General features: G+C 36.0%; 1 long non-coding RNA gene across 1 annotated transcript in view; it reads left to right on the top strand.

Annotated features, from left to right (window-relative positions):
* The window catches only part of LOC131983536 (uncharacterized), a 261,818-nt gene extending 241,839 nt beyond the window's left edge, over positions 1 to 19,979 (top strand). Inside the window, exon 5 of the long non-coding RNA XR_009395472.1 lies at positions 19,641 to 19,979. This is a non-coding gene — a long non-coding RNA (uncharacterized LOC131983536). The remainder of the gene's footprint in view (positions 1 to 19,640) is intronic.
* The last annotated feature ends 346 nt before the right edge of the window (positions 19,980 to 20,325 follow it).

The raw sequence follows: 20,325 nt of genomic DNA, 5'->3' as shown, positions 1-20,325 counted from the left end.
TCCTCTGCAAATGATAAAAGTGACTAACTCTTTTCCTCAATCCACTTAGCTACTTTTGCAAACCTGGAGTAGCTTTGCACAAATTACGTGCATTGTGTTTCCAGTGCTTCATCAGTGGCGTGTTTATTTATACTGCATGATGCATTCTGCCATTGTTAAGCAAAAAATAAATGAATTCATAATTTTTCCTCGCCTCTTGGTAGATGCACTTGAAACGGGTGATGCAGTGATGAAGAAGGGAGTTGATGAGCAGAGACAGTTCAGTGCCAAGAGGTGTTGCTTCCAAAAAACCACTGCAGAAACTCTCCCGTGTAGTTTCTCTCATCGCTTAGAAGAGCAACTCTTTTTTTTTCTTTCTTATAACCAAGTGTGAAAATATAGTTAGTTAAGTACGCTATTATGCAGAGGTGTTTATTTGTATTTGATTAATACATTATTGATAATATGTTAATGTAATCCAAATCAAAGCAGTTCAGCGTTTACTTGATTAATTATTACTCGGTGGTGTAATTTCCCCAAACAGTGTGTGTGAGTGGTAGGGGTTAGAGCAGCGAGCCTCTGGCTACTTCAGACTGCTCAAACTACAAAGAGCCTGCCTGCACTGGGACCTGCTCCTGGTTCCCCCTTTCCAACCCCCCACCCACCTCCCTCCATGCCCCCAGGCCTTTAGAAAACTACTCTGGCTCATTTTTTTCCACTGTATTTATTTTACCTTTCTTTCCAAATCAGCGCTCCCCTTTGTTTCCTGTAATGGACGTATATTTATATATATATACAGTGGTGTAAGAAGTATTCAGATCCCTTACTTAAGTAAAAGTACAAAAGTATCAGCATCAAAATGTACTTAAAGTATCAAAAGTAAAAGTACTCGTTTTGCAGAATGACCCACTCAGATTGTTAAATATATTCTCAATATATGATTTGATAATTATTATTGATGCATTTATATAAGCAGCATTTTATTTTCTCAAGGTAGGGCTCATTTTAACTATTTAATATGCTTTTATGAGGTCTAATTTTGAAAATGTCACTTTAAACTTTAAACCGATCATGTTTTTCATGTTAAATCCCGATCTGAAAAGTAACTAAAGCTGCTGGCTATATGTAGTGGAGTAAAAAGTATAACATTTGCCTCTAAATGTAGTGGAGTAAAAGTATAAAGTTACATAAAATGGAAATACTCAAGTAAAGTACAAGCACCTCAAAATTTTACTTAAGTACAGTACTTGAGTAAATGTACTTAGTTACATTCCACCATTGTATATATATATATATATATATATATATATATATATATATATATATATACGAAGGGAGATATATATATCGCTGATGCAGGCCATACATACAATAGATTAAGATTAAACCCATTTAACAAGTCTAAACCATTAATAGGGTGTCCTGTATTGTATTTAACTTGTTCTGACCATATTTCCTGTCACAGTTTTGGAACCTGGTCTCACAGGAATCCGTGAAATAGCCACGGATTTGCTTAACTCCAAAAAAATCCGTGGAATAACCACGGAATCACTCAAATTCCCGTGAAACTGACACGGATTTCGCAACAATGCAAGTTAATGCCAGTCATATCCCGTGGCTATTCCAACATACAAAGTGATTATGTACATTCACTGAGTGAATATTTACAAAATAAAACATATATTTCTCGCTAGAAATGTGATCAAAATCCATTTTTATGCAGAAACTAAGTCAAAATATTGATTTTTTTTTCTCACTAAAAATGAGAGAACTGTCCGCCTGTATTTATTTTACCTTTCTTTCCAAATCAGCGCTCCCCTTTGTTTCCTGTAATGGACGTATATATATATATATATATATATACGAAGGGAGATATATATCGCTGATGCAGGCCATACATACAATCCATATTAATGAGAAAAAACACCGTCATGCCACATATTCATCCTCCTGAAATAAATGAGCATATCACCAGGGTGTGATTTTTTAATACATATACATAATTTTCCTCCTGCTCAGCACAAGTCTCAGTGTTGCAAAGACATCAATGTCGCCTCTGTGTGTGTGTGTGTGTGTGTGTGTGTGTGTGTGTGGACTAGTGATAAATATTAGCATGCACTTGACCTATATTGATCCCCCAGTAGGATGTATACCCACTCCAGCAGGCTGAGCCTAAACATCTGGTCACCAGAGTGCTCCTTTGAATGACAGATAACATCTGGGAAGTCTGCTGCTATCACAGGAAACAATGTTCCTATCTCCCCCTCCTCCCCTCCTCTCCCCTCCTCTTTCTCCCTCTTGTCCCTCTTTCCCCATGTCCTGCTCATAAGCACATCCCTCTCATTGATTTCCCATTAACCCCTTCTAGACTGTGAGTATCTGCCCACCCAGACACGCAGACACCAATGGATTGATTACCAGCATAATGGCATCGTTCTCATCAGTCTGACCAGCTCTACTTCTTACTGGGCTCTTCACTACCTTTATTTATTTGTTTTCTCTCTTATTTCTTCACTCTTTCCCTCCTTTATTTCCCTAACATTCTCTTTTTTTTTAAATTGAAGACATTTGATCATGTTCTTTATACTTGTAGCATTCCTGAAAAACTTGTACATTTGTTTGGACAAATATAATGATAACAACAAAAATAGCTGATAAGAGTTAAAAACTGATATTTTCCATGGTTTTATTGATAATGATTTTGGTTTTTATCAAGAATGTTTCCATGACTGTAGATGTAAAAATGACTAAAAATGACACTAAATTACCAAAAATAGATGTAAAAATGCCTTAAAAAAATACATAAAATGACCAAAAGACACAAAATGACTAAAAAAAGATGCAAAATGACAAAAAATACAGTCATGGAAGATATTATTAGACCATTGTTTTCTTCATTCTCTTCACTGGGTTTTAACTACCTTTATTTATTTGTTTTTTCTCTTATTTCTTCACTCTTTCCCTCCTTTATTTCCCTAACATTCTCTTTTTTTTAACTTTAAGACATTTGATCGTGTTCTTTATACTTGTAGCATTCCTGAAAAACTTGTTTTCTTCAATGCCTTGTTCATTTTAATGGCTGGTACAACTAAAGGTTCATTTGTTTGGACAAATGTAATGATAACAACAGAAATAGCTCATGAGAGTTTAATTTAAGAGCTGATATCTAGACATTTTCCATGGTTTTATTCAGAATGATTTTGGTTATTATCAGGAATGTTTCCATGACTGTAGATGTAAAAATGACTAAAAATGACACTAAATTACCAAAAATAGATGTAAAAATGCCTAAAAAAGACACAAAATGACTAAAAAAATATGCAAAATGACAAAAAAATACAGTCATGGAAGATATTATTAGACCATTGTTTTCTTCGTTTTCTTGTTCATTTTAATGTCTGGTACAACTAAAGGTTCATTTGTTTGGACAAATATAATGATGACAACAAAAATAGCTGATAAGAGTTAAAAGCTGATATCTTGATATTTCCCATGGTTTTATTGATAATGATTTTGGTTATTATCAAGAATGTCAAAGATGTAAAAATGACTAAAAAAGACACTAAATTACCAAAAATAGATTTAAAAATGCCTAAAAAAAGACATAAATGACCAAAAGACACAAAATGACTAAAAAAAGATGCAAAATGACAAAAAATACAGTCATGGAAGATATTATTAGACCATTGTTTTCTTCATTATCTTGTTCATTTTAATGGCTGGTACAACTAAAGGTCTGTTTGTTTGGACAAATATAATGATAACAACAAACAACAAAAATAGCTCATTAGAGTTTAATTTAAAAGCTGATATCTAGACATTTTCCAAGGTTTTATTCAGAATGATTTTGGTTATTATCAGGAATGTTTCCATGAGTGTAGATGTAAAAATGACTAAAAAAGACACAAAATGACTAAAAGACACAAAAGACCAAAAATAGATGAAAAATGACAAAAAATACAGTCATGGAAGATATTATTGGACCATTGTTTTCTTCATTTTCTTGTTTATTTTAATGGCTGGTCCATCTAAAGGTTCATTTGTTTGGACAAATATAATGATAACAACAAAAATAGCTCATAAGAGTTTAATTGAAGAGCTGATATCTAGACATTTAACATGGTTTTATTGAAAATAACCAAAATCATTATCAATAAAACCATGTTAAATGTCTAGATATCAGCTCTTAAATGTCCCCGTTATGGAACTAATAAAGGAAAATCTGTAACACTTTACAGTAACCCTCATTTATAAATGGTAAACAGATAGTTTATTAATGTTTAATCATCATTTATAAACCGTATATAGGCCATTTAGAATGGTAAATACATAATTTATTAATGTTTAACTAACTAAACATTTATAAATGGCAAATAGATGGTATATTAATGTAACATTAACAAACAATTACATTATAATTAATAGTGTATTAATAGTTTTAGTTGCACTCATTTTAACATTTTAACACCATATTAAGTATGTTAATGATTTTGAAATGATTCATATACCTTTAAGACATTGGTTGAAAACATTTAAAGATTAAATATGTATAGCACTTTGTAAAATGGTTAATAATTGGTCTATAAACCATCTATAAACATCACTTAGTTGGTTATTGTAAAGTGTTACCTTATTTTAAGTAAATAAAATGATAATAAGGTTTGAAAAAAGAACATAAGAAATAAGACGAGTAGATGAGTGTAATAATGTGCATATACATGTATAAACCTGCATAGTCAGGGCCATAAATACATGCCTACATATACCTACAGTTACATAAATATAGCTCTGTAACATTCTGTGTCCTCTGCATCTTCCTGCTCTTGTCAGCTCCTTGTTAACATTCACCTGCCACTCAGCCTCAGGTCACACATGTAGCACCACACCTGAAGCACAGGACTCAATGTTCCCGCTGGCTTTCACAACACCGTGACGAAACATGTCAATGTATGTGTGCGTGTGTGCAGATGTCTCACTATATGATCTTGCAGGTATGTGCTGATTAGTGTCACAATGCAATTTCAGACAGGAGACTGAGATGAACTGAGTTCAACACACACTGCAAAAAAAGGTGTTTAAAAACCAGATCAAACAGTAAATCTGAGGGAAATGATCTTGCTGCATGGACAGATAATTTACCTTGACAAAATTTCTTAAATTAAGAATTAAGAACTAACTCTTGAAACAAGATACATTATCCAACACTTCTAAATCTAAGGTTTTTTTTTTTTATCTTGGTAAGAACCAAATAATCATCAGGTCACTCTGCTCGGGCCAGTTCATCGCTGCTGGCAGCTTTAATTCATCTGTTTTGTACATTTTTTGTCTTTTTTGGTCATTTTGTGACCAAAAGAAGATGTAAAAAGACCAAAAAAGACACAAAAAGACCAAAAAAGACACACAAAAGACACATAAAGACCAAAAAAAGACACAAAAAAACAAAAAGGACACAAAAAAGACACAAAAAGACCAAAACAAGACACAAAAAAGATACAAAAAGACGTAAAATGACCAAAAAAGACCAAAAAAGACACCAAAAGACCAAAAAAGGACACAAAAAGACACAAAAAGATACAAAAAGACGTAAAATGACCAAAAAAAGACATAAAAAGACAAAACAAAACAAAACACAAAAGACGTAAAAATCACACAAAAAAGACACAAAAAAATCTTGGTAAGAACCAAATAATCATCAGGTCACTCTGCTCGGGCCAGTTCATCACTGCTGGCAGCTTTAATTTATCTGGTTTAGAGAGTTAATTTCTTATATTAAGCGTTCAACATGCTTATCTCTATATTTAATAATCTTTTTATCTTGTTTTTAGTCACTCACCCCCTTTTTTTGCAGTGCATTAAGTTGCATCAAACCAGCAGTGCAACTTTAGCTTCAATTACAACGAATACAGAGCAAGTTTTTAAAAATACTCGCCGATGCTATTACAGCGGGGGAGAAAATTAAACTTGTTTCTGTGTGTGTGGGTGGCTGGCTGTATTGATGTGTGCATATGTTTAGATTTTTTTTTTTCTCTTCTTGTTGAACAGACTGTGTGTTAAAATATATACTTACATGAAAGGCTGCCATCATATCTGTTTCACTATGTATTTCCTCCCTTACTTTGGCAACTGCTTTGGCGGCTCAGATAAAGTAAATGTGTGTTTGTTAGGTTGTGTTTGTGAGCCACAACGGAGGCAAGTTAGAAAAAGCCCTTCATTTAAGCATGGCGTGCCTCCATCAGTCCTCGTCTCTGATGTACAAAGAGCCCAGAGGAAGGAGCTTCACAGCTGTTTGTAAACTATGAGAACAGGAAAGGTCAACAAAGTAATGCAGTGCGTTTTTTGTAACGCATTTTCATCTCTCTCTGTTCCATAGTGAGACAGCAGGCTGCGCCCTGCCTCAGTAGTACTGGTGCATTTAAATTACTGTTCTTGCCTGGAGAATAATGGTGAAAGCATAACCCCATTGTATTCTTTGATAAACTCTGGAAAATGCATGGTATAAGCTGAGGAAGAGGCGCGGTTTAAGGGCACAATTGCCTTGCAAATCTACCATGGCAAAGTTTTTCTGAGAGGGAGAGAGAGAGAGGGAAAAGGGGAAATGTGGAATGGAGGGTTGAGGGAGAAAAAGACAAGGAGGATCCAGCATGTGGGGAGAAAGAGTAGGGGGGTCTGTGTTGCAGGGACATGTGTTATCTCTGGGTGCAGAGGTCTTTGTTTGCAGGGCAGAGAGGTATAGATTTCCTCTCCATGTCAGCTCCTTTATTTAGGGCTCAGCACGGAGGGGACAATAGCAAACTAATCCACTACTGAATCAGGATTAATATTCAAGCTGCAAATATTAATTCACAGCCAAAAGGAAGGAAATGCAGAATATGTCAGAATGCTCAATTGCACAAATAAAGAACAAAAAAAAGCCCAAGATCCTTGACCAAAAAATTCCAATCCCGAGCCTTTCACATGAGTGCATTATTTTTACTGGGTCCTACAGTCTCGTCTCAGCATTCTGTTTGATTTCTGTATTAATCTTCATAATGATTTTCTATAGAAGAGCGAGAGCTGGGGGAAGCTGAAGAGCTGCATGTTGTTTTTGGCTATTCTCCTCACTAAGCTCTGGATTTAAGATCTGGATTTGAATATTTATGATAGAAAATAATAGAGGTTATAAAAATAAGTCCCCGCAGAGCTGGGCTGTAAGTTATAGGGGTAAGCAATGCCTCCCACATCAAAGCAGCCTGGAGATGTTGGCCACTAGTTTGATGCCTGTAGAAGCCTATATAGCTCTCCAGGCCCTGCAGACAGACAGACACTGTGTGGCTCTGCTCAACACTTATTATCCAAAAGTGTCACTCACTATCACAGTGGTCATGAGCTTTCCAAAAATTTTGCGAATTTTAACTTATTTAGTCCAATTTAGTTTCGTCGAGCTCAAAAACAAGAGAAAACAAACGTGCCATGGGGGTGAGATCGTTTGACTCGTTTCAAATATAGTTTCACTTGTTTTCAGATTGAAACAAGTGACAGTATTTGTAACTGACAGGTGGATTACTCCTCTAGTTTTTAACATAATGTCACTTGATCCGAGAAAATGTTTTAAGTGAGCTGGTTTGCATTTGAAACAAGTGACACTTTGCCTCCCGTTTGACAGCTTTTTTTTTTGTTTTTTTTCCATTTTTCATACAACACTTAGATGTTAAGACTTATGACGGTGATATTTTGGAGAACTGTGGAAATGAGATGCTCTCTGTGCTGTTCTCCTCTGGAGAGGCTCAGTAGCGGGGCACAGCGACCTGTCCCCACAACGTGAGGAGTTAACGTGGGCCCTCGGGGGCCCAGCCTGCTGCTGCTGTGTGAAAGAGAAAGTGTTTGATATGCACTGTTTGTTAGTTACACCGTGCTAATAGTCCATTGCTGTCAGATATGTTTTATAATAACAGGCTCAGCCCAGCTGCCAGAAAAAAAAACTGTTGGCATTTTACATTTCTGCAAACCACAGATAAGTGAATATGATTTTTTTTTTTTCTTTCTACCCCCTTTAGCTCCAGCACCAGTTACATCGTATTACAAACTTCCACATAAGGTCATGGTCGGGTGGCTGGATGCATCAAAATATACAACATGTTCTCCCATAAAGGCAGAGTTTATGAAACCAAATGTCAATTTTAAGTTACTTTTGTTAAGTTTTACGTTAACCTATAGATTATTTCGGAATCTTGTTCAGTACTCACATACACTGTAAAAAAAATCTGTTTCATTTACGGTGAAATACCGGCAGTTGTGGGTGCCAGAACTGCACCATAAAAAAAATACAGTAAGTGGGATTTCTACTGTAAATTTAAATGAAAATATCAGCAAAAACTGTTTAGAGTAATTGTGTCCTTGTGACAATATGGTATTTTCCATTAATTTTACATGAAAGTTTTAGATTTTTACAGCAAAACTGTGTTTCCGACACAAAAGTTTTATGCTATTATTTGATTTACAGTAATTAAAAGTATCTACTACGATGTTTAATTTTACGACCTATTTCTGATGCAATTTGACAGTGTTTTACTGTCATTTCTACAAATGTTTTACACTGTTTTACAGTGTACTAAAGTAGTTATTTTAACCCTAACCCTGATGTTTTCCTAACCATAACCATCTAGTTTTGTTGCCGAAACATTAACCCTTTGGAGTTTTAGGTTATTTTCTCAGTTTGTTAATATCTGCATTTATGTAAGCAGTATTTTAATTTTGTAAAGGTAGGGCTCATTTTAACTACCTAATACTGTTATGAGGTTTAATTAAAAAAATGTCCAATCACTTTAGTTTTTCCATGTTAAATCTTGACCTGAAAAGCAAAACCAAAGCTGTCAGATAAAAGTGGAGTAGAAGTATAAAGTTACATAAAATGGAAATACTCAAGTAAAGTATAAATACCTCAAAGTTGTACATAAGTACTGCACTTGAGACAATGTACTTAGTTTTTCCCCCTCAAAGGTTTATTAGCACCACCGTAGGGAGTTAGAACGGGTTGCAGCGGTTCCGAAATGTTCAAATTCAATATATTTGTGGTTAAAAAGTATTAAGATTTATTGTATCTGTGTGCTGCAGAACAGTACAGTGGGTTAACAGGCCACACGGTTTAAATTGAGGCGTTAAATATTGTCTCAAGTTTTTCAAAATGCATTTTTTGTTCCACAAAACCATGAAAGAGAAAGGAGCTAGAATAAAGTTTTTACACTGGATTAGTGCTTTAGTATTGTCCAAACAAGCAAAGTACAAAAGTATCAGCATCAATGTACTTAAATTATCAAAAGTAAAAGTACTATTTATGCAGAATGGCCCCACAAATTTTATTGTATTTTTATTATTGATGCATTTATGTAAGCATGTATGTATTTTAATTTTGTAAAGGTAGGGCTCATTTTAACTACCTAATACTGTTATGAGGTTTAATTAAAAAAATGTCCAATCACTTTAGTTTTCTCATGTTAAATCTTGACCTGAAAAGCAAAACCAAAGCTGTCAGCTAAATGTAGTGGAGTAGAAGTATAAAGTAACCTTAAATGGAAATACTCAAGTACAGTACAAATACCTCAAAGTTGTACATAAGTACTGCACTTGAGTAAATTTACTTAGTTTTTTCCCTCCCAAAGCTTTATTAGCACCACGGTAGGGAGTTAGAACGGGTTGCAGCGGTTCAGAAATGTTCAAATTCAACATATTTGTGGTTTAAAAATATTAAGATTTATTGTATCTGTGTGCTGCAGAACAGTACGATGGGTTAACAGGCCACACGGTTTGAATTGAGGCGTTAAATATTGTCTCAAGTTTTTCAAAATGTATTTTTTGTTCCACAAAACCATGAAAGAGAAAGGAGCTAGAATAAAGTTTTTACACTGGATTAGTGCTTTAGTATTGTCCAAACAAGCAGCATGCATGTCCACAACACACCCCCTTTTCAGCACACACACACACACACACACACACACACACACACAGGAGCACAGTAATCCCACACTAGGGGGTCGAGGCCTGTTGTATACTGAAAAACCATTGTGATGTTCAAAGGGGCTTCACAGAGGCTCGAAGCATTGATAAGGTCTAATGTGATGAGGGACTGTAAACTTCATCTTTTATACATGGCAACATAATGTGAAAGGTCAGCTTATCTTAATCCTCAAATCTGCAGCATCCAGGCCCGTGGCCCCATTTCATGAAGTTAAAGAAATAATCTTAAGAGTCCATTCTGAAGACGGCCCTTATTATCTCCTCCGCGAGGTCCAATCAGAAGATATCATTAGAGTGTACTGTGAATGCACTGTAAGGAATGATTATTTCTCCTTTCTAATCGGCCCCAATCATATCATAGAATCAGCTGGACTGTGTGCTCATGGTGTGAAGCTTTATTATGTCCAGTGATTAATCATCAAGCAGTGCCTTATCCCTCTTAGACACACAGCCCACTGCTGGCCTGTTCACTGAGGGAGAATGGCAACATTAGCGTCATCAGCACGCTGCGAACCTGATTTTCCTTACAGTAATATGCTGTGGTGTGTCATCATCTCAAGGACTTATAGTACTTATAGATGGAAACATAACCTGGAAACCTCACATCTCACTCATTACATCAAGATAGCAAAAAACATTGGAATAATTGGAAAAATGTGTGGGTTTTCTAGTTATCTGGAACATATAACAAGAACAAGACTACAGTTTGTTGCATATAAGGGAGTAAATTCCCCACCCCTTGTGACCAAATGTGGTGTCCCCCAGAGATCAATCCTGGGGCCATTATTGGTCCCAATATATATTAATGATTTGGCTAATCAGATCTGTTTGACTAATCTGTTTTACTCTCACTCAGATCAAAAAACTCTAATGAAAGTTGTTAATGAGGAATTGAAAAAAATGCAAAATGGTTCAAAAATATATATAACTGTGCTGATTGATAATGTGTCAATAACTAAAGTAAAATCAACTCCTTTTCTTGGTGTACTGATAGATGGAAACATAACCTGGAAACCTCACATCTCACTCATTACATCCAAATAACAAAAAACATTGGAATAATTGGAAAAAAATGTGGTTCTCTAGTTATCTGGAACATAGACTACTGTTTGTTGCATATAAGGGAGTAAATTCCCCACCCCTTGTGACCAAATGTGGTGTCCCCCAGGGATCAATCCTGGGGCCATTATTGTTCCTTATATACAGTATATTAATGATATAATGAGACTGCATTCAATACTCTGCTTGCAAAAAAGAGCGGTAAGAATCATTTCCACATCAGCTCTAAGAAGTTTGTTTCGCAAACTTCTATTTTACCCACCATTTCAAAGATTCTTGAAAAGTAATCATACAACAGACTAATAAAGTATCTTGACGAAAATTAAATCTAAATAAACACCAATACGGTTTCAGGAAAATCACATTCTACGGATATGGCTGTTACACATTTTATTAATGAGTCATATAGAGCATTCGACTCCTTGGATCATTATATTCTGTTACAAAAATAGACTACAGTTTGTTGCATATAAGGGAGTAAATTCCCCACCCCTTGTTACCAAATCTGGTGTCCCCCAGGGATAAATCCTGGGGCCATTATTGTTCCTTATATATATTAATGATTTGGCTAATGTCTCAAATCTGTTATCAAAAATCTTGTTTGCTGATGATACTAATCTGTATCCAAAAACTCTAATGAGGAATTGGAAAAAATTGCAAAACGGTTCAAAATAAATAAATTGTCATTAAACTTTTACTAAACAAATGTTATTCTGTTTGGTCAAAACCGTAAAAAGAATCCTATAAATATAACTGTGCTGATTGATAATGTTTCAATAACTAAAGTACCTCACATCTCACTCATTACATCCAAATAGCAAAAAACATTGGAATAAGTGAAAAAAAGAGTTAATTCCCCACCCTTGTGACCAAATGTGGTGTCCCCCAGGGATCAATCCTGGGGCCATTGTTGTTCCTTATATACAGTATATTAATGATTTGGCTAATTTCTCAGATCCTCATATCTCACTCATTATATCCAAAATAGCAAAAAACATCGGAATAATTGGAAAAATGTGTTATCTTTTAAATACAACAGTCTCACTCAATCTTTATTATTCAATGGTTCGTCCTTTTATTAGTTATTGTCATATTGCTTGGGCCAGCACTCATCATACCAAACTGCAGCCAATACTCTGCTTGCGAAAAACAGCGGTAAGAATCATTTCCACCTCAGCTCTAAGAAGTCAGACATTACCTTTGTTTTCTAAGCATTTATCAGATCAACAGCTTCCAAGTTGCACAATTTGTATTTGGTTCATTAAACAAAGCACCACCCCCTGAAACTTGAGAACAAAAGCCTTTTAACAAGCCAATTTGAGCTAAGTAACTAATGCCAGTCAAGTCACAACCAACTAAATAGAATAAAATAAAAATACAGCAATACCAGAGCAAGCAGAAAAGCAGAATTAAAGCATAAACTTAACCAGAAACCAAGTAGATCCTCAAAAATTAGCTTTACAACTTCTTTAGCAAATACAAATAGAGGATCCAGGATATGGATCACTTCCTCCTTTCTCATTTATCATTTAAAGAAACTTTGAAAAACCTATTACTATTCAATAACTTATTATAAAGCATGTTTCATTGTTATGTTGTGCCTTTGTTTTGTCTTTCTAGTTTCTTGTTCTGTATGATTCTATGTTCCTTGTTGTTTCTTTTTATGTTATATTAGGGAATCCCACTAGTCGAGCCCCATGAGGGTTTTTGGTCTTTTTTTAATTAAAATATTTTCGGGAATTTATAATTTGTATAATTGTTGTTACTACTTTTCTTCCTTTTTAAAACTGTGCCAAAATAAATCTAAATCAAATCAAGCATATGAACATGGTTTTAAGACCAGTTATTCATGTAAAGGCAAATCAGCCAATAGTTATAAAGAAGCACACGATTATGTTTTGTCCCCTTTTATTGTTTTTGGTGCATCTTTAAACACACCGTGGCATCCTGATTTGGTTTACTCTGAATTTTTGTTTGTTACCTACTTGATCTGTTTCAATCTGCTCCCTTCCATGACTGCCAACAGGAAAAAAAAAAACCTCTAACAATGTGTCCTTAAATTCCAAACAAATTGAGGACAGATTAAATACACAGTCGCCAAGTGGAAGGCGCCTTCATATTTTGTGAATTAACGCAGGTCAAAAAGGTTATTGTCTCAAGACCAAGTTTGGGCAATTTGTTGTTTAGGAATCCTTTGTTCTCAACTGAAAGTGTGTCAAATGTAGACAGATTGTGAAATATTTATTCCTTGACTGCAGATCATATTAGAGTGTTATTGTTTGTTTCGTTTTGTATTCCAGCCCTAATTTGCCTGTGGTACAGTTTCTCAGGAAGTCTAACAAACACACATCAACTTTAACAAAGGTAGACCCCATCCTGTAGCCTTAATTAGAAGGAAATTGTAAACAGACGCATGCCTTTCTTTTACGGATTATCCATACTTTATGACTGAATGTTTGAAGTTATGAGGGATTCTGAATCAGCAGTGCTCGAGTGCTGCTCTTATAGGACATTGTTGTCTTCAATTATTTTCAGTTATATTCCCGTCTGTAAGAGGCAGGGAATCATTTATTATTTAAAGATGCAATCGTTGCTGTTTATCTGGGATTTTTTTAAACCGGGTTATCTTTTTCGTGAGTTTTTTTTTTGATTAAAGGAACAAAGTGTAATAAAGTGCAGTTTCAAACAGATGCTTGTCTCTGCAGCGCGAGAGCTCATCTGCCATTATTGTGATTTAATATGAACGGTGCCAAGCAGCTGCCGAGAGACAAGATCTAACGAGCGCCAGGGATGCTTTAGTATGTACATAAAGGGTCTCGCACAGACACAAGCTGCTGCACACGCACACACAAATACACATTTAGCTGCAGACTAACAATCACACGTGTCTTTATCCATATGTTGTCGCTAAAGATGCTTGACAGGAAGACTCACCGCTAATTGTTTTTGCATCTGGATTCATGACTCTTCTACGGGGGAGAAGTAGCGATGATTTGAATGAATACTAATCAATATCTTCCTCTTTTAACTTTGGAGCAAACAAATGGGAAATCAAACAGTTTAACAACATGATTTAGAGTGTGTGTTGAATTACACAGATTATTGGTATTCTGACTGTTTAGAAGACAACAAAAAGGGAAAATTCACTCTAAGAATTGATTCAAGTAGCCTGTAAATGTGACAGTATTATAAAGGTTTGCATACTAAATAAAAATGCTGAATATCATCATGATGAGTATTTGACATCAAAATTCATTAATAGAACTCCAACAGGGTTCTTTGTGTAAAATATCTATACATACATTAAGTTTACTTCTTCAAAATGAATTAATATCTGACTCACAGATTACATGGTTTAAATATTTGTAATAATAAGTGTACAGTAAGTGTAAAATCAGTCAGTACAACACATTTTTTTAAGTAAATCATAAGCAAATTTGCAGTTATATCCTACAAATGTTTTCAATTATATTTACTCAGTTTGTTTAGTGATTTCTACTCAGGTTTTCCATATGGTTATAACATCATATTTCAGGTACATTTACTCAATTTATGTAGCAATTGAGTCAATTCATTCAGATGTACTTGAAAATATGACCTAAATGTACTCATTACTCATGTTTTTTTGTGTTTGTTTGAGAGCTTTCAAATCAACTCAGTATTTTTAAGTGTAAAAATGTTGCACTGATTGAATTAACCCTCTGGAGTCCACGAAAGCACCGGAGCACGACATGACGTCAAAAAAAGACCAAAAAAAAGACAGAAAATGACCATAAAAGACACAAAATGACCAAAAGAGACACAAAACGACAAAAAAAGACACAAAATAACTAAAAAAAAGACACAACAAAAGACAAAAAATTAAATGACTAAAAAAGACACAACAGACACAAAATGACCAAAAAAGACACAAAAACTAAAAAAAAGACACAACAGACACAAAATGACTAAAAAAAGACACAAAAAGACACAAAATGACCAAAAAAGACACAAAAAAAGACATGAAAAGGATTAAAAAATGGACAAAATAGTCCCAGACTCCATAGAGTTCAGTAACATGCAGTATTTTTTTCTGAGTGTATTCTCAGCCTGCAGACCCTCATCCAGTCCAACCACAGTTCTCAGTTGTTCAATATATCTCGGTACAACATCCTCTCCTCCATTACTCAATAAAATTGTCATGCACAGAGCTTCATCCCCCTAGTGCACCCTAAGAATAGAACCTTTTTCCAGGTCCGTTCCACTCCTGCAACTACATGTCCCCGTTCTTACACATATTGTTTTTTAAACCCCCAAAGTCCCACAACTCTTGTTGCGTCCCTCTTATGGTCACTAGTATCCACTGGCCCCACCATCACTCTTGTTACTTCCAATACTTAACTTTACACTGAAGCCTTTTGCCCCTGAGACCCTCGTGTTGGGAGATTAGTCCGGCCTCAACTGAAGTAGACAAACTGCAATCAATACCTGATATAAGCAGTCCGCCGGGGTCAGGCGACCTCGCTGTACGGCACCCACGGCAACTCTAGTAAAGTCCTTATAAATTCTGGGTGAGTGACCCCAGACGACCTGGGCAGATCGGGTCAGTGTTGCCACGGTGACCTGCAGCCAAGAGGCCAGTGTCCAGTCAGTGTGGCTGTCCTATAATGAAGTGGTCAGTATTGCCTTTCTGTCACTCAGCAATTACTGGGAGAGATATGGAGCCATAGATAGGTGCTGAATGCACAACGAGGCACTGGCCACAGAATTACATTCACCAGGCAAAGGAGCGCTAAAGTGACATGTAAACTACTCTAATATGGACTGGTAATGACTGGGAGCAAGATGGATCGAAAGGACTCTGACAACTTCAGAGGGACCGCGGTACATCTGTGCTACAGGCACGGGAACACCACTGTAGCTGACGGTTAATAGGTGCTTTTAAAATGTGATGCACTAACGAACAGTCATGTGATACAAACACGGTTCTACTTAGAGCTGCAACAATTATTTGATTAATCGAACAATAATCGATTATTAAATTAATCATCAACTATTTAACTATTTACCGTAATAAATACGGTAGAACTTTTTTTAATATTACAGTAAAAAGATATCGGCACTGTCGATTTTACATTTAAGATTGCCATTTTGTACCTTATAAATAAATAATATACCTTTTAATACAATATTAGACTGAAAAACAATCTGAAAACATGTTATATTGTAATATATGTGATATGAAATGTTGTCCATATTGCAGAGCAGCAGTCATTACTATACATTTTAATATAATATTAGACTGAAAAACAATCTGAAAACATCTTCTATTGTGATATACATATATGTCATATGGAATTGTGTCCATATTGCAGAGCTGCATTCATTACTATACCCTTTTATATAATATTAGACTGAAAAACAATCTGAAAACATGTTATATTGTGATATACATATATATGATATGAACTTTTGTCCATATTGCAGAGCTGTACTAGTCATTACTATATATTTTAATATAATATAAGACTAACAAACAATCTGAAAACATGTTATATCATGATATACATATATATATGATATGAAATTTTGTCCATATTGCAGAGCTGCAGTCATTACTATACCTTTCAATACAATATTAGACTGGAAAACAATCTGAAAACATGTCATATTGTGATATACATATATGTCATATGAAATGTTGTCCATATTGCCCAGCTATAGTCGTTACTATACATTTTAATATAATATTAGACTGAAAAACAATCTGAGAACATGTTATATGATGATATATGTGGTATAAAATGTCCATAATGCAGAGCAGCAGTGGTTACTACAGCGTGATAATGTAGCAGAGATGATCTTAGATAATCAGTCCAGAGGGAGCCATCGATTGAGGATCTCCCTGATCTATTACTGACACCAGTTAGAGTTCCAGAGTGAGAAGTGAGCAGATGAAAAGAGAACGTGGTGGCGTGCAGCCACAGGTCATGAAGCCTGCTCTGACACAGGCTTGGTGTGTCACAGTGGCCTGGTGAGCTCCCCGACACAGGTCAGGGGCGAGGAAATCCCCAAAGCCATCCAGCTGCCGCCATCAGAGACTCTCGGCATTCTTCTGTCTGCTAACTATTTAGTTGTCAGTGATTTGGTTAAGTGGAATTGACTTTTATCTGCGGTGTGCTGTGGGGCTGCCACTGGCAATTCACAATCCCCCTTCCTCAGCTCCTGTCTCAGCCCGGTGTCACATCCTGCACATTGCTATTGGCAGCTGAGCCAGGCCTAATCAATAGCCCAGGTCAGGGATGGCCCGCGGCTCTGCTGTGGGTGGGCTATTGATCCGACACACACACTCCCACAGGTCGCCCCGACAAACCGGGAAGTCGTGGCCTCGGACGGAGAGAGAGAGATAGGTAGAGAGAAAGAGATAGAGAGAGGGAGGACAAATTAACAGCGCTGCTTTCTGTCTGCTGTAAAACACTCACGTCATTAGAATTATTTATTTATTGATTAGCAATAACATGCCACATTGTCCTTGTTTAAGGTTTAACCCTCTGGTTTTTTTGTTGGACTAAAGGACTAAAAAAAGACACAAAATGACCAAAAAAAGATACAAAATTACTAAAAAATACACAAAAAATACTCAAAAAGACACAAAATGACCAAAAAAAGAGACAAAATGACTATAAAAAGAAACCAAATGTCTAAAAAAATACACAAAATGGCAAAAAAATACACAAAATGAGAAGACAGATTGACCAAAAGAAAACACAGAAGACACAAACTGACTAAAAAAAGACACAAAATGACAAAAAATGACACAAAATGACCAAAATAAACACAAAAAGACACAAAATGACAAAAAAGACACAAAATGACAAAAAAAATGTAAAATATAAAATAAAATGCAAAATCTGACTGATAGCCAAGTTTGTGTGTAGAAAAAGGAGCCATGCATGTGATGTAAGGACAGACTGAAAGATGCTGAACAGAGACAGAAATTAATGCATAAGAAGTTGACAAATTTGAACCAAAATCTCCTGGACTTCAGAGGTTTAATCTCCCACTATATGAATACATACTTCCTACGGCCACTGCACTATTCTGATAAACACGAATGTTGTAAAAGGGACCAAAAAAGACACAAATGACCAAAAAAAAGACACAAAATTAACATAAAAAGATACAAAATGACAAAAAATTACACAAAATGACCAAAATAAAGACAAAATGACCAAAAAAGACACAAAATGAGAAGACAGATTGACAAAAAAAACCACAGAAGACACAAAATGACTATAAAAAGACACAAAATGACAAAAAAAGACACAAAATGAGAAGACAGATTGACAAAAAAAACCACAGAAGACACAAAATGACTATAAAAAGACACAAAATGACAAAAAAAGACACAAAATGAACATAAAAAGATACAAAATGACACAAAATCACAAAAAAAACATTTAAAAAAATGTAAAATACAAAATAAAATGCAAAATCTGACTGATAGCCAAGTTTGTGTGGAGAAAAAGGAGCCATGCATATGAAAGATGCTGAACAGAGACAGAAATTAATGCAGAGGAAGTTGACAAATTTGAACCAAAATCTCCTGGACTTCAGAGGTTTAAAGGATCAATATTCTGATTCGATGTGATTCTGAAAAGCTACACGAGGCCTCTGCCCTCTCTCTCTCTCTCTCTCTCTCTTTCTTTCTGTCTTCTCCTCTTTTCCTACCTTCCTATCTTTCTTCCTCTCTGCTGTCTCGATCCTCTGTTGTCACTCTTTCAGACCTGTGGCCAATGAGCAAGAGTCTAGTTATTTTTGTTGCAGTTTTAAATGTTGCTCCCCGAGCCCCTTATCAGCACCACAATAAGAACTCTTGGGAACAATTAAACATGGGCTTTAACTCAAGTCTAACCACAGAGGTAAAAATAATCACACAATGTTTCCAAATGGAAGTGGCTTCAAAAGAGCTATTCAGTTATCACAAACTGTCTGCCTCTCCCGTCTCTATTCCCTAACTAAATCTCTGTCACTGTGGAACTATTGGAACATATGACAAGCATATTTACCCAGCTTCACAAACCAGGCCCATGTGGAATTCAAAGTCTTTTTTTTTACATGTTTTTTTTTCTCCCATTGCTGGAATTGACAGTTGAATAAATATGTATTGTCTATGAGACTTTGTTGTCGTATACGGGAGATCCTCTGCAGAACAGGCAATTATATATGCCATTACAGGGATATGTCTTGTTCTGGTTACAGGGAAATTAAGTTTCTCCGGAAATCTTTTTCATTTCTCATTTTAAAAGTCTTCAGTCGTATGAGAAGAAAAATTACTCGCAGCAGTTCATTTGCCGTTAAATGTAATCTTGAAGTCATAAGAGGCTTTCCTGCAGTAGTTGCATACAAATAATTATAGATTAATTTTGTTGGTTCTAAAAGCAGCTTATTAATTTTGAAGTCTTGATGCTATCATACTGCTCTGGTTTGCTTCAAGACATTTATTATGTGCTCAGATTTCTGGGCTGAGGTATAGTGAAAATGCAGATGCTGTGCTCTTTCTTTGCTGTCATGACTTCCAGCTGTGTTCAAAATCACGTTCCTGACTCGATTTTCCTCTCTTTGTTTTGCAGGTGATGGCGTCGTCCTGACTTGTTTCTTCTTCTCGTGACCCGGGAGTCCCTAAATCCCAACCCACATAGCTTTGGAAAACCCTGGAAATACCTGGAATTCTAGGAGTATATCACCAAAACTTCTTAAGGTGCCCAGGCGCCGGATCAATAGCTTTACATTCTCCTTTATTATTTTGTTCAGTATACAAAGAAAGAGACGAAAAAGTCTGAACGTTAGCAATAGCCGCTGGCCATCCGCCGCCGCTCCGACCAACCCGCTGTGACCGAGAGGGCGTGACCTTTCTGCCTGCCGACTTCAAACAGACACTTGAAAAGAAAACGCAGTCAGAGAGGCTTCCGCGTGGTGGCAACTCAGACCAAAAACCCCATCAGGTAAGGCTGTGAAGTCCCCCTTGCTCCTGCTGTCCAAGCCCCTGAGCCCTTTAACTTCTTCAGGGCTTTGAAGCTCTAACTTGTCCTCAGTCTGTGTCCCCCACACGGTTAGCCTGCCTTCAGAGTCGCTGCAAAAAAAAGGGAAGACGGGCTGATAAATGCCCCGCTTTCATGCTCTGCTCACCTGTTTGTTCCTCTCGGATTAGAGGCTGGGAATATGTTGAGGTGAACCTGCTCTCACATCACAGGAATCCGTGAAATAGCCACGGAATCGCTCAAATTTCCGTGAAACTCACACGGATTTGGCTACAAT

This window comes from Centropristis striata, chromosome 2 (genome assembly GCF_030273125.1).
Source record: "Centropristis striata isolate RG_2023a ecotype Rhode Island chromosome 2, C.striata_1.0, whole genome shotgun sequence".
Taxonomy (NCBI): Eukaryota; Metazoa; Chordata; class Actinopteri; order Perciformes; family Serranidae; genus Centropristis; species Centropristis striata.
This window is presented reverse-complemented; position numbering and strand designations above follow the sequence as displayed.